Source organism: Triticum aestivum, chromosome 7A (genome assembly GCF_018294505.1).
Source record: "Triticum aestivum cultivar Chinese Spring chromosome 7A, IWGSC CS RefSeq v2.1, whole genome shotgun sequence".
NCBI lineage: Eukaryota > Viridiplantae > Streptophyta > Magnoliopsida > Poales > Poaceae > Triticum > Triticum aestivum.
In genome coordinates this window covers 463040720-463055220 of record NC_057812.1, presented here as the reverse complement: position 1 = coordinate 463055220, position 14501 = coordinate 463040720, and the positions used below count along the sequence as shown (strand labels likewise).

General features: G+C 44.6%; 1 long non-coding RNA gene across 1 annotated transcript; it reads right to left on the bottom strand.

Moving 5' to 3' along the window:
- Positions 1-6566: 6566 nt before the first annotated feature.
- LOC123147573 (uncharacterized) lies at positions 6567-10646 on the bottom strand. Its single transcript, XR_006473310.1, has 2 exons — positions 9994-10646; positions 6567-9508 (listed from the first exon to the last, which is right to left on the bottom strand). It is a non-coding gene; the product is annotated as an uncharacterized lncRNA (long non-coding RNA).
- Between the last annotated feature and the right edge of the window lie 3855 nt (positions 10647-14501).

Genomic DNA, 14501 nt, shown 5'->3' with positions numbered 1-14501 from the left:
GTCTGGACCGCGAGAGCCACGCAATGGGATTTTGTATCAGTCCACGGCGCGGTCCGGGCGTGTTTTTTTCTGCAAACCGAAGACAAACTTGGTGGAGCTTTGTGGGAGTCCGGACCGCTCCCGAGGGCATAACGTACATGCACACATACACACACACAGAGTGAGAGAGAGGGACAGATGTTCGGGATATATGGATTGTCGGGAGTGGTGGCGGACCGTCAGGGAACCACTCGACTAGGGTGGTGCCCGAGGGGCATAACGTTCATGCAATAAAAGGTGCCCGGTCCAATAAAAAGAGTGCATGCACACAATTGTGCAAGGCTTGAGCAATGCCAAATAAAGTTTCATGAGTGGTTATAATGGCACGGCGATACTAGACCACCGTGGAGGTGTAACCTGCATGTCTCACTTACTGTCAAAGGAACACACACACAGTCACACACACAGTCACACACACACACACACGCAATGAGAGAGACGGAAAGACGTTCGGGATATATGGGCTGTCGGGAGTGCCGATAGACCGCCAGAAGGAACCACTCGACTAGGGTGTGCCCGAGGTGCATAACGTTCATGCAATAAAAGGTGACCAATACAATAAAACGAGTGCATGCACACAATTGTGCAAGGTTCGAGTAGTGCCAAATAAAGGTTCATCTGTTATTAGAATGGTACGGCGATATTAGACAGCCGTGGAGGTGTAGCTTGAATGTCTCATTTAACGCCAGAGGGACACACACACACGCGCACACACACAATCACATTGACGCACGCGCGCACAGACACACACAATGAGAGAGAGGGGGGTGGTCGGGATCTATGGATTGTCGGGAGTGGAGGCAAACCGTCAGAGGGAACCACTCGACTAGGGTGTGCCCGAGGGGCATGGCATTCATGCAATAAAAGGTGCCCGGTCCAATAAAAAGGGTGCATGCATACAATTGTGCAAGGTTTGAGCAATGCCAAGTAAAGATTCATGTGTGATTCTAATGGTACGACTATACTAGACCACCGTGGAGGTGTAACTTGCATGTCTCACTTACCGTCAGAGGAACACACACACACACACAATCACACTCACGCGCGCGCACACACACAATGAGAGAGAGGGGGGTCGGGATCTATGGATTGTCGGGAGTGGAGGCGGACCGTCAGAGGGAACCACTCGACTAGGGTGTGTTCATGCAATAAAAGGTGCCCGGTCCAATAAAAAGAGTGCATCCATACAATTATGTAAGGTTTGAGCAATGCCAAATAAAGGTTCATGTGTGATCATAATGTTACGGCGATACTAGACCACCGCGGAGGTGTAACTTGCATGTCTCACTTACCGTCAAAGGAACACACACACACACACACACACACACACACACACACACACACACACAATCACACTCACGCGCGCGCACACACACAACAATGAGAGAGGGGGGATGTTTGGGATATATGGATTGTCGGGAGTGGCGGTGGGCCGTCAGAGGGAACCACTCGAATAGGGTGTGCCCGAGGGGCATGTCGTTCATGCAATAAAAAGGTGCCCGGTCCAATAAAAAGAGTGCATGCATACAATTGTGCAAGGTTTGAACAATGCCAAATAAAGGTTCATGTGTGATTATAATGGTACGGGGATACTAGATCACCCTGGAGGGTGTAACTTGCATGTCTCACTTACACTCACCCGTGTGCACACACACAATGAGAGAGAGGGGGGAGATGTTCGCGATATATGGATTGTCGGGAGTGGCAATGGACCGTCAGAGGGAACCACTCAACTAGGGTGTGCTCGAGGGGCATGACGTTCATGCAATGAAAGGTGCCCGGTGCCATAAAAAGAGTGCATGCATACAATTGTGCAAGGTTTGAGCAATGCCAAAATAAGGGTTCATGTGTGATTATAATGGTACGACGATACTAGACCACCGTGGAGATGTAACTTGCATATCTCACTTACTGTCACACACACACGCATGCACGCACGCACACAGGCACACACGCTCGCATACACACACAATGAGAGAGACGTAAAGACGTCCGGGATATATGGATTGTCGGGAGTACCGACGGATCGTCAGAGGGAACCACTCGACTAGGGTGTGCCCGATGGGCATAACATTCATGCAATAAAAGGAGTCCAGTCAAATAAAAAGAGAGCAAACATACAATTGTGCAAGGTTTGAGAAATGCCAAATAAAGGTTCATGTGTGATTATAATGGTACGAGGAGTCCAGTCCAATAACGTTCATGTTTGAGCAATGCAAACATACAACCACGCGAGTCTCACTTACGGTCGCGCACCCATGCACGCACACACAATGAGAGACGAAAAGACGTCCGGAATATATGGATTGCCGGAAGTGACGGTGGACCGTCAGAGGGAACCACTCGATTGGGGTGTGCCCGATGGGCATAATTTTCATGCAATGAAAGGTGCCCGGTCCCACTCCATGTGATGTGTCTTGTCTGACAAGCATGGCATGGAGCACTTTCTATAGTGTGCACTGCCTGGGCGCTTGGAACCAGGAGAAAGTGAATCTGCGTTGTTCATAAACTGAGTTAAATGAATCAAAGGTTACCTAGCATTGCTAGCCTTTGACTTTTGTTTCGTACCAAAGAAAAAGGTCCGCATATAAAATTGTTCAATTAGTAAAACCATAGTCTTATTTTAGTTCATGCACACAATTTTTTTAACAGAAGGTCATGCACACACTTTGTTGCAGCGTAATAGCTCAGGTTCAGCAATCTTATGTGACAGCTAGTGCCTTTGTCATGGTGTTGCATCTATAGTTTCTATTTGGAGGAAGTAGTATATCACTGAATGGAGGACCCGTCCCCTCTCCATCGTCTCTCCTCTCGCGTGACGGCAACCTGTAACCGTTTCAGTGATGCAAGTAATGCTGATTTTGCTAGAGTTGCTCCTAAAAAGGGGACATGATAAAAATGTCTTCTATTTTGCGTTTCAAATGGTACTTCTGTACCCCCGGAAAAATATGTTTTGTTATCATGCTCTTAAAAGGGGGACATGATAAAAAATGTCTTTCTATTTTGTGTCTGAAATGGTACTTCTGTACCAGGAAAAAAACATGTCTTTTACCATGTGGTAGCAGCCTAGCAGGAAACTTTCTCTGGCATGTGTCCAATAGTGCAAACTACTCTAGGTCGTTTGTTATATTAATCAAGTGCACCCAGAGCAAAGGCAGAACCTTACATCTGTAGGAGATAAATCAATTAGCATGCTTCATGTAGAAAACGAGAAGAAGCAGTAAACGCTAGTATTTGGAGGCAGGGGAAATCAGGCTTGAGGCCATATCAAATTACTAGATAGACTCTTTTTTGACGCATTAGCAGATAGGTTTGACTCAGAAAAAATCAACACTGACTTTGGTACAAGATGGGATCGTAAGATTAATTATTATCTTTTCCGCACATAAGTAGAGTAAAAACTGAGATAGAGCTTTTAGATAGTAAAATGCTCATCATAACCTGATAATTTCAGTTCTTTATGGGATTGGAACCAAGATCTTAGGCAAACATACAAGGATTCTTCATCATGCCATGTGAAAACCAACCCAAGGGTTCTTAACCATGCTTCATCTCGTTTTCATAAAAAAGTCTCAAAAAACAGCATGAGCTGGTCAACAAATCCCATAGCTGATGGGAAAATCATAGTACTACAACATCAGCATGAATCAAGAGAGCTAGAACCAGAACCAAAAATAAAGCACAACAATAAGGAAGAGTTTAATCCATCACACTGTTTCATTGAACGGCTGCAGTCCAAGGTAAGCGCCAAGGCAGAAGAAAAGAGGAAAAATCCCAAATATGAAGCACAGGTTCACGGAGTTGTCGTTAATGGGAGATATTTGTCTCCAATCCAGCTAATCCACGCAGCACACACAACTCATGCGGAGGGGGGGGGTAGCTAATCCATGCAGCACACACAGCGTCAATTTACTTCACTGCTCGTTGCCAGCGGAGAGCGGACGCAGCCAAGGTACAAAACTGCATACATAGGTGGATATGGGAAAAAAACTAAAATAAGGGGGTCACGGATCTGCTAGTTGGCGGCGGCACGGGCGCGCAGCTCCCTCATCTCATCCTCCCACTTCTCCACCATCTCCTTGTGGTCGTGGATCCCGTGACGCAATACAACAAGCAAATGATGAGCAACCGAGATGGTGTGATGCTGCTTGATGCAGTGAGCTTCTTACCTACTGAGGCGGTCCTCGAAGACGGCGCCGAGGGCCTTGAACATGGCGCGTTCGGAGTCCAACATCTCAGATACCTGCAACGTCACCTGCCATTGGCCGTCCATCACTGGGCGATTAGGTGTAATCGATGGAGGAGTAGGAGGAGGAGAGGGTGAAGAGGCGGACCTTGCGCGTGAAGTTGTCGATGGCGAGGAGGATGTGCTGGACGTGCTCTCCATCTCTGTCGACTGCCGTTTCGTCCCCGTCCATCTCTGCAGCCGCGCTCGCTGATCGGATGATCCCCGTAGGCAAGGCCGCCATGGCCACAACTACGGTCCCTATATGCTAGCTCGACGGGGCAGTAGTGAAGGAAGAGGGAGGGGAGGGGGCAACGAGGAGGCGTGATGGTGGGCAGCCGTGCCATGGGGAGGAGCGAGAGGAGAGCCCGGTTCAGATTTGGATCGGGGAGGGGAGAGAAAAAAAAGAGGGTTGCATCGTGTCGAGGGCCGACGCGACAATTTTGGTGTAAAAAACATGAACTTTTTTTTTTGAGAAACTCACGAACCTTTTCCAGGCTAGGCACCGTCAGTGAGCTGGAACCGTTCGTGGGCTGAGAACCATCGCGCGCAAGCCGAGGGCTGCGTCGCTGCAGCTTTGGCAGCCTACCCACTGAGCCTACCGGGCTATAGTGACGGGACCGTGGTCCTAAATCATCTATAAGAGGAAATACCTACCAATCGCACAAAATGAAATAAATGTAAAGAAGAATAGTGGCTGGTCCAGATCCCAACAAGAACATGTGCTCCTGATTGCCACCTCTAGAGAGAAACACAATAGGTTTGCTTTTCCCTACACACACACACATCTGGGCTATAAGTGAATGATGTAGAAGAAAAAACACGCATACACACACACACACATCTGGGCTATTCTGTTACCCTACTTGAACTGATGAAATTCGAGCAGTTGAACTCATGTTTTCTGTTGCTGTTAAAATCGTCTTCTTTAGTTCAATTTTTTTTTAATTTTTTTTGTCAAAACAAGGTGTGTAATATATCGTTGGAAAGCTCTTGACATCCACATTACAATCTTATAATTTGTTTTTGCAAAAAAATTATGATTTAAGAGCAGTTTTGAAAAAACCGTTTTTTTTTCAAAACCGAAAACGTGAGTCGTATTTTGGACTTAATTTTCAAATGGTTTGTCGGAATTGAGCAAGTGATATGGCGTTGGAAAGCTTGTGAAAATCCGCATCTTTCATATATCTACTTTTTTTTTCAAATTCTATATGATTTAAAAGTAATTTGAAAAACGATGAAATTCTAGGCGAAATGTTTTTTCACTATTTTTTGCAAATGGTTTATCGGATTGACGCAAATGATACGTCGTTAGAAAGCTATGGAAAATGCGCAACTTTTGCGTATAGAAAGTTTTTCCTAATTCCTTACCGTTTAAATACGAATTCAAATACGGTTAAAATTGGTTTTGAACGCGGTTTTTTAAAAGTTTGTCGAAATGGGGCAAATAATATACTGTTGGATAGCTATCGAAAATGCGAAACTTAGTCATGTTGGACGTTTTCTTTATTTCACAACCGTTTAACAGTAATCTTGAATGCGGAATGACGGATACTGTTGTTTTCTCGTCTGAAAAATAAAGTAGTTGTACTGATATATGTGTATGTTTGTACTGAGCTATTTTTTGTAGAGTGATTTTAAATGGTTCCGAAAAAGGTACTTGTACTGATGCTTGCATGAGTTTGTACTAAGCGTGTTTTCACTAACTAGACCTTGCTCTGTTTTTTGGGTAATATTTTTCTCGTAAATTTTCAACGGTTTTCCTAGCGCTGAACTTGCATGGTTTATATTGTTGAACTCAATGTTATTGTATCGTCGACCCTGTACTTGCATGGTTTATATCATCGAACTGAATGATATTTTTTTCAAAAATAAAATGTTTTTTATTCTTTTTTTGAACTAAACATTTTTTTACCACGATGTTCTGGACTTCTCTTATTTTATGACTTGTACTTTTACCATTTGAATTGCATGGGGTTTCCTTTTGCTTGAACTTTTATAATTTGAATTTCTGTCATTTCTTTTATTCCGAACGGACTACCGTTTTTAACGTGTACTGATCAATATTTTTAATTAAACCAATTTTCCTTTGTAGAATGGACCACCGTTTTTGTTTGTACGGATCAGTTGTCGAACTTGGACGTCAATGTCACAGAATTAATTTGTGAGCTTCTCACGTTTCCTTTTAAAGTTGTTTTTCCCTCGAACTTTATTGGCACCAAATTTTCTTTTCCATGCGATTTTTTTCGACAAGTACGTACCAAGTTTCTCTGTACTGTTATGTTTTTAACACACACACATATTGAATTGTTCCCACATTTCATTATGAATTTATTATATATAAAAGTTGAACTATACGACACTTTTTAAATGAATCTAACAAGTATTTTCGCTCGATAAATTTCCAAATGTTTTTCCGTTGTAAACTCAGGTCTGAACAATTGTAAATACTTCTAAATTGAACTCGAATGTTTAGGTCTCGATAGGCTGGGAGCCCACCATTCCTGCACTTGTAGACTCCCTGGAAAAATGATAATAATGTATCAAGTTAATACTACCAGAAAAAATTCACCATAGTCATAAAGGATTATAAAGTTGATTTCCTCTATGAGTTCACGATGCATAGCAAGATACACATGAAATTTTTTCTGGTCTTGTCTGGGTGAATGACGCAAGAGAACCCAAGTGGCAATATAATGACTATTCAACTTCAAGTACAGAAAACACAAGAATGATACTACTTTATGGGGAGTAGCTTTAAACAAAACAAAAATGAAGCTTACTTGCGTGCACTTGAATACGAGGAAGTCCAGCTCTACTGCAATCATAATGTCCATTAGAGCTTCATAAGAATTGCACTGATCTAAAATAAGATTTTTGAACTGAGCGTGTCACTTGTGTGTGATCATTCCTTCTGAACATTCCATCAAACAGGTTTGGTGTCACTTGTTGCAAGAACATAAAACATGCATACAGAAAGCTATAGTTTTTTTTCCAGCTATTTCTGAACTAAGCAGTGCATTTTTCCCTCTCAACATCTGAAAAATTCCAATTCGTTGACGGTAACTATATTTGAACTCCGAACTACTATTGTAACTATATTTTGAACATTTTTTAGCTACTGAAGTGTTTGTAGTCTAGGCCCTAAACCACAATATGTGTTTCTATTTTTGTTTAACAAACCGCTAATTTTTTTTGTACCGAACTCCTACTGCAGTGTATACATATATAATTGAATTATTTCCCATCAACTAACTGGTTTCACTTTTTATGTTGAACTGCTACAAATCTATTTTTGCTAGCAAAATTTGAACTGAAAAAGCCTACAAAGGGGTACACGTATATAGCAAATCCTATGAAACACATTTGATTTTTTTGCTTTTGATAAGATGAGGTGAAAAAGCCTACGAAGGTGAACTGGATTTTTCTGACATACTGGACCACAACTTGAGCTTCGGGTTCCGGCCACGAGCCTACAAACGACGACCCTTAGTTTATCTAGTAACTTATCATTAGTCCGCAAGAAGCTCACAAATTGTACTATTTTTATAGATGACATTTCTTTGAATTCCCATGGTAGTAATCCATGTTGTCTGTTTTCTTAACCAGAAAACTGAGCAAGATTGCTTGCTGAAGGCAACATTTTTTCATATAGTAAGACATATGAAAGATAATATATAAAGGCCATTGGAGAAAGAATTAGCAAAACTGAAACAAAAATATATGTTACCAAAACTGAAAGCAATGGTTTTTCAAACTTTTAGGTGAGAGCATGGTGCTCTAATCCAATTGCATATATCTAAAACTCCACAAGTGACTTGAACTGATGCATAACAGTATGAGTGCAGAATTCTTGTAAGCATAAGAAAATACATAGAGTGCACATATAATTTTTGAAGATTTCCTCGATGTTCTGCACATTAAAGTTGATGTACTGAAAAGAACGCAAAATTTGAACTGAAAAACAAGCAAAAGCTGAACTCTTATATAGTTCAAGGACAAAAGAACCTCCACAACCAAATAACTGATTTCCTATTGTTTTAACTTTAAAAGTTTAATTTTAGAACCATCTCAATAGGTGTACATGAACTTTTCATGACACAATTTTTGTAGTCGATTTTTTGCTCAGAACATAAAATAAAAACACACGCCCAACACACTGTACACCCACCTAACACACAAAAATCAGTGCTCAAGCATTGATGCTTCAGGATCAAGAATTGGTGCAAAATTCAGAGACAAAAAATCATGTGATGAAACTTCAGGATCAACAATTGTCACCTCCTACATAACAAAATTCGTGAGATAAAGAACAAATGTGCAAAAGTAGATCAAAATGAACCGGAGAGAGTTATGGGGCGGTGACCACCATTGTAGTAGGATACCTTGTTGGCGACCACGTGAGAATGGGGGATGGGGCATAGCCTGCAGCAGCAGGAGGCGACGACCTGCAGAAGGAAGAGGCTGCGACCTGCAGAAGGAAGAGGCTGCGACCTGACGGCGGAAGAGGCCGCGACCTGACGGCGGGGGTCAGGAGGTAGGCATGATGGTCGCCTGGACATTTTTTCACTAGGTTCGTTTTCAGTATTAAAAACTCTTTTCTACATTACAACAAACACTTAAAGATGCTCCAAACAAACTTCTGAACTTGCATACAACCCTCTTTGAACCTGCGATATGAAACTTTTTGCACTTACACAATTCGGCAGTGGCAGCAAGCAGCAACCAGAAGCATACAATTGTTTTACAGTACTCAAAAGCGCACAAAGATCACATCCGCAACACAGTGGTGGGCTGATATCCATGGTTGCTTGATTGTTCCATGGATGGAATCCAATACTCCTGTTTACTAGTATATGTGAAGCAACAAGAATGATTGGCCTTTTTATAGAAAATGAAAATGGACAGTACTGAATCTTGCACTTACCAGTAGAATTTGCGGGATTCAACTTGTTGTGGAGTTAGAGGGGAAATCCACACATGGCAGCACGTTCAGTTGAAAATAGAGGAGAGCATAACACATCGGTAGAATATACTCCAAACTCTACACATGAGCGAGACCGGGGTGCTCCTCGTCGAGCGCTGGCCGAGTGGAAGACGCAAAGTTGAACGGCCAAAGTAGACCAGCCAGGACGGAGTCCACAGCTACACAGGGGGGCTCCCACCCCCGGCTGTCGTGCACCTCCCACCTCCGGCCGCCGCACGCCTCCCACCCCCAGCCGTGACGCATAACAACAAGTTCAACTTCATTCAACAAGAAGAAAATCCATTTATACTCTTGTATACACCCAACAAGCATCAAATTCCATATACCTAAACTTCCATTTATTGATATACTTGAACTTATTTGCTGTTAATGTACATAGACTTTGTAATTAAATATCAAAACTAAGAGAGATATCAGACGTTGAACTGAAACAAAATTAGGAATTGAATTGGACTAAATCAAGAAACTGAACCGAGTGTCTCATGAGTTAGTCAATGTGGAAGATCATTCCATTTTGCTCTCTCTCTCTCTCTCTCTCTCTCACTCACATAACCCTGCTGCAGCAACAAACAGCAGGAGCGCACCAGCGCAAGCAGAATGGGCTTCATGCAACTTTTGACTTAATTTTTTTGACTGAACTGAGCTTGAATTTTTCACTGAACTCAGCTTAAACATTGCCAGAAATTAGTTGAACTTTTTGTACTGAACTTAGCTAAACTTTGTACAGGGATCCACATTTTACCTGAACTTTCTTACATGGATTTGCATGGCTGGCCGGTGGTAAAAGCGGGGCGAGCAGTGGCACAGGAGGACCTACTGGATGTTGTCGCCATTGCCATCGTACTCTGGGAGGAGGAGGATGATGGGAGCAAGCCTCTATGGGCGCAATCGCTCGGGACACGTCAGGAGTGCGGCCGCCGGTGGCAAGGACCGGCCATCCCTCGGTGATCGATCACCGTGGCTAGCCTCAGTACAGAGTTGGCGCGTGAGGCAGTAGTGGGACAGTTGTGCGCGAAGACAGGCGATGCTCGGAGGCAGGGGCTAGGCGACGCCGCACTGGGGGAGGGAGGTCGTGGCGGTGGCGCGCTGGGGCAGGGGGCCTGCAGCGGCGCACTGGGAAAGGGAGGTCATTGTGCTGGCGTGCTGGGGCAGGGGGGCGGCGGCACGTCCGGTAGGGTTCCGGCAGCGGCGCGTTGGAGTAGGGGGCCGGCGGCGGCGCGTTGGGGTAGGAGGGCAGCGGAGGAGCGCTGGGGAAGGGGGCCGGCTACGGCGAGCTGGGGGAGGGGGCCGGCTGCGACGCGCTATGGAAGGGGGCCGGTGGTGGCGCGCTGGGGTAGGTGGTCGTGGCGATGGTGGGGGATCGGGTCGGCGAGATGGTATTTCCAGATTAGTCGGATCGCTCCTATATAGAGCTTCTGTTACCGGTAACAGAATAGTCCCGCCTTATATAGGCGCGATGCGCAGACCACCGTAGAATCCCCCCAACCCAGAGCGAACCCAATCCGCCTTCTTCCGCCGGAGGCAGTCGTCGTGGGCGAGCAAGCGACGGCGGTTGCCGGAGCGAGGGAGCCCGCGGCACCGTGACTGGCCGGCGACGGATCCGCCGCCGTCTCCTGCCTCCTTTCGTCGCCGGATCCATCGACGGGGCCGTGATCGCCGCCTCCTGCCTCCCCCCATCGCCGGATCCTTCGACGGGGCCATGATCTCCGTCTCTTGCCTCCCTCCTTCGCCGGATCCATCGACGGGGCCGTCATCCCCGAATCCTGCCTCCCTCCGTCGCCGGATCCAACGACGGGGCCGTCATCCCCGCCTCCTGCCTCCCTCCGTCGCCGAGGCTCCTTCTCCGGGGCAGTGATCCCCACAAGGTGCTGCCTCCCCGGACCTCTTCGCCAGACGTCCACCACAAGCAGAAGCTGCATCAATGGCGCCGCCTCCCAAGAACATGCCAGTACGCCGCCCACAAGAGGAGGAAGAAGAAGTCAGTCCACTGGAGGTAATGTCTGCTTCCCACGTTTGTGTCAGTACATCAGTTCATCACTCCTGCTATGAAGAAGAACCTGATTAGTTCATTACACCCCTGCCACTTGATGTACAATTTGGATGCCGAGGTTACTGTCAGTACCTCTAATATGATGGCTTCAGTTCAAAGCCAAAAAACATAAACTTATGCATCATTCCAAGTAGCTACTAGGCTTTATATAAGGTTCAGCTACCACTGCAAGTTGTATGATGTTATTTATAATAGTACATGATGTGTAGTTGCGTCAGTTTGAACTAGTGAAAGAATGTTGTTGAAAAAAATATACACTTGTTACCCAGCAAGTTCAATGATACACAAACTAGGAGTACTTCTAGTGTAGTTGCATAAGTTATAGATGAACAAAAGAGAAGACATGCATCAGTTTTATATATATCCATACATCTCTGAAGTTCAATGTTCAATTTACAAACAGTGCTAAAAAATAGTACATCAGTACATCGGTGTTGAACATGTACGTTCATCAGTTCAACTAAAAACGAAACTAGATACAAAATAAAGAACAAAGTTTAAATAATGGCCAACGATGCAACTTCAACTTGTACATTGCCTTTAGTGCATGACATGTTACCCATAGCATGTATACGAGAAAATGCAGAAAAGATTAATACCAAAACTGTTGAATGTCATTGTAGAAGCATGCAAGGCGACACATGTAGCGAGAGTTTGATGAGCCAAGCAGATATGGGGCATCGCCTGGTTGGGTAACACCAGAAATACCACCTGGATACTTCAACAATACAGGCATATTTCAAGATACACCGGAATCATCAGAAGTACAAACATGTTCTTCTATGCAGCAAACACCAATATCTGGGAAGACAAGCTTTGTCACTGCTGGGTTGCAACAAGGCCAACAATATCCCCAACAACAAATGTTTTCCTTCCCTAGCGCATGCAGAAAGCCAAGGACAGGAAGCCGTGGATGGGTTGCAACAAGGCTTCCACCAGTTGCTCCATCAACATCAATCATCCGTGCTACAAAAGCGGTTGCGACGGGAAGACTAGGCCAAAGAGACAGAAATTTTGGCCGCTCTAGCAGGTTCCAAAGTACAAGATATGAGCCATATAGACAGGAGCAACCTCACAACGAATCTGAGGGGAGACGGCTGTACAATGAGAGACAGAGATCTTCATCAACATTGCTCCCTCCAAGAGATGCATTGCTGCATGTGCCAAGGGTGACACCACCCGCGCCCATACACCAGGGTGAACAACAAACACCGGAGGCAGCATAGAGCTATACACATGTAAGTATCCATATAGAAAAAAACATACAAGCACAGTCCCATACCATGGTACTATGACCACCCCATATAACATTTTCATAACTGTGTTTTTGTTTGTTCACTGTTGCGTGCAGCCACCTAACATTGAAGTTTATGTTCTGCCAAGACTAGAGATGCGTTTTGAAACTTTCGAAGAAACAAAGAACTTCTACAACGTCTATGCGAAGCACGTGGGTTTTGTTATCAGGGAAGGCCCCAAGTTTAAGACCAGAGCCTACCTTTATTGCACGTGCAATGGAGTCTAGGAATCAAAGGTGTCTGAAGCAAATAGACAACGGAACAAAATGACAGCCAGGACTAACTGCGGGGCTAAAATGAGGCTGAAGAAGGAAAAGGATGGAAAATTTATCGTAAAAGAGATAGTCTGGGAACACAACCACAGGCTACAGCTCACTCCGCAAATGCTTGTCTTCTTGCACTCCCACAAAAATTTTGACAAAACAATCTTGGAGTACGTCAAGTACCTGCAGTTCAAAGGCATTGAACACGCGCAAATCATGAGCATACTGGGCGGTGATGACCCTGGTAGCTACTTCCACGAAATGAATGCCAAAGACCTGATTAAACTGTAAGTACAAACTTGTTCTCCTCCCATAAACCACCTCCGTCTTTTTTCCTCTGTCAATACAAACATATTACGCAACGCATGACCTGACGCCAGTTCAACATGCATTTTTGAATGAACTTTTAATATGCAGGAAAGCAAAGAATTCAAGGATGGATGATGTCGGTGATGTCCTAAAGACTGTCAACTTCTTTAGGGAGATGAAAGCTATAAACAGGGAATTCTTCTGTAACATGCAACTCGATGAGTCCGACAGAGTTAAGAACATATTCTGGGCGAACGCAAGCTGCCGAGGGGCCTATCAAGACTTTGGTGACTACATAAAATTTGACGCCACATATAAGACCAATAAGTACCATATGCCACTTGGGGTGTTTGTCGGTACTAACAACCACTTATAGACTACATTCTTTGGTTTCGCCCTGAAAAGAGATGAGGATGCAGATTCATTCAGATGGATGTTCAGGAGATTTTTAAGGTGCATGGGAGGGAAGGCTCCTACATGCATCCTCACAGGTACAACCGCCAAAACCACCCCAACCACCCCCTCCCCCCAAAAAATAAAAGGAAAATAACACAGTAAAAATGTTGTGTCAGTTCTATTTCTATATATGCACCACCATCTGCTGACCACTCCACGTCTCTTTTCTCATTACCAGACCAGTGCCCTGCAATGGCTTCAGCGATCCCAGATGCTTTCAAGAACACAGTACACAAGCTGTGCCACTGGCACATTATGAAGAAGTATAGGGAACACCTCGCATACCTGTACAACCTGCACGAAGACTTTAAGGATGAATTCACATCAATCCTCAACTGACCCCTCATGTCAACTGAGTTTGAGGCTGCCTGGAAAAGACTGATGGATAAGTACAACCTCCACGATGGTGGGCATGTGGAATGAGCATGAGAGATGGATATCAGCCTACTTCAAAGAAATTTTCTGCGCCAAAATGACATCCATACAGCGAAGTGAGAGCATGAACTATGTGCTCAAGAAGAACCTCGTAAGTGAGAGACAAAACCTACACCGGTTTGTCAGCCAGGTAAACACTCCCGCGTCAAAACCAGGAGGCAGACAGAGAATCAAGAGACAATGGGTAACCGGGTATAGCTCTATCACCTGTCGTAAGACAAAAAATAACATGCTTACTAAAGTAAAACTTTATTAGTTAGACAAGTTTTTGCTGCGAGAAAACTAACAATTTGGTCATCATTCTTGCGTGTGCAGAAGGAACAAAACACGCTGACCTTCTATGGGTTTGACACCCAGATGGCAAAGGTTTATTCACGAGCTGTGTACAGCGAGATCAGAAAAAGGCTAGAACTGAGCACACTCTTCACGGCGACAGAGACGG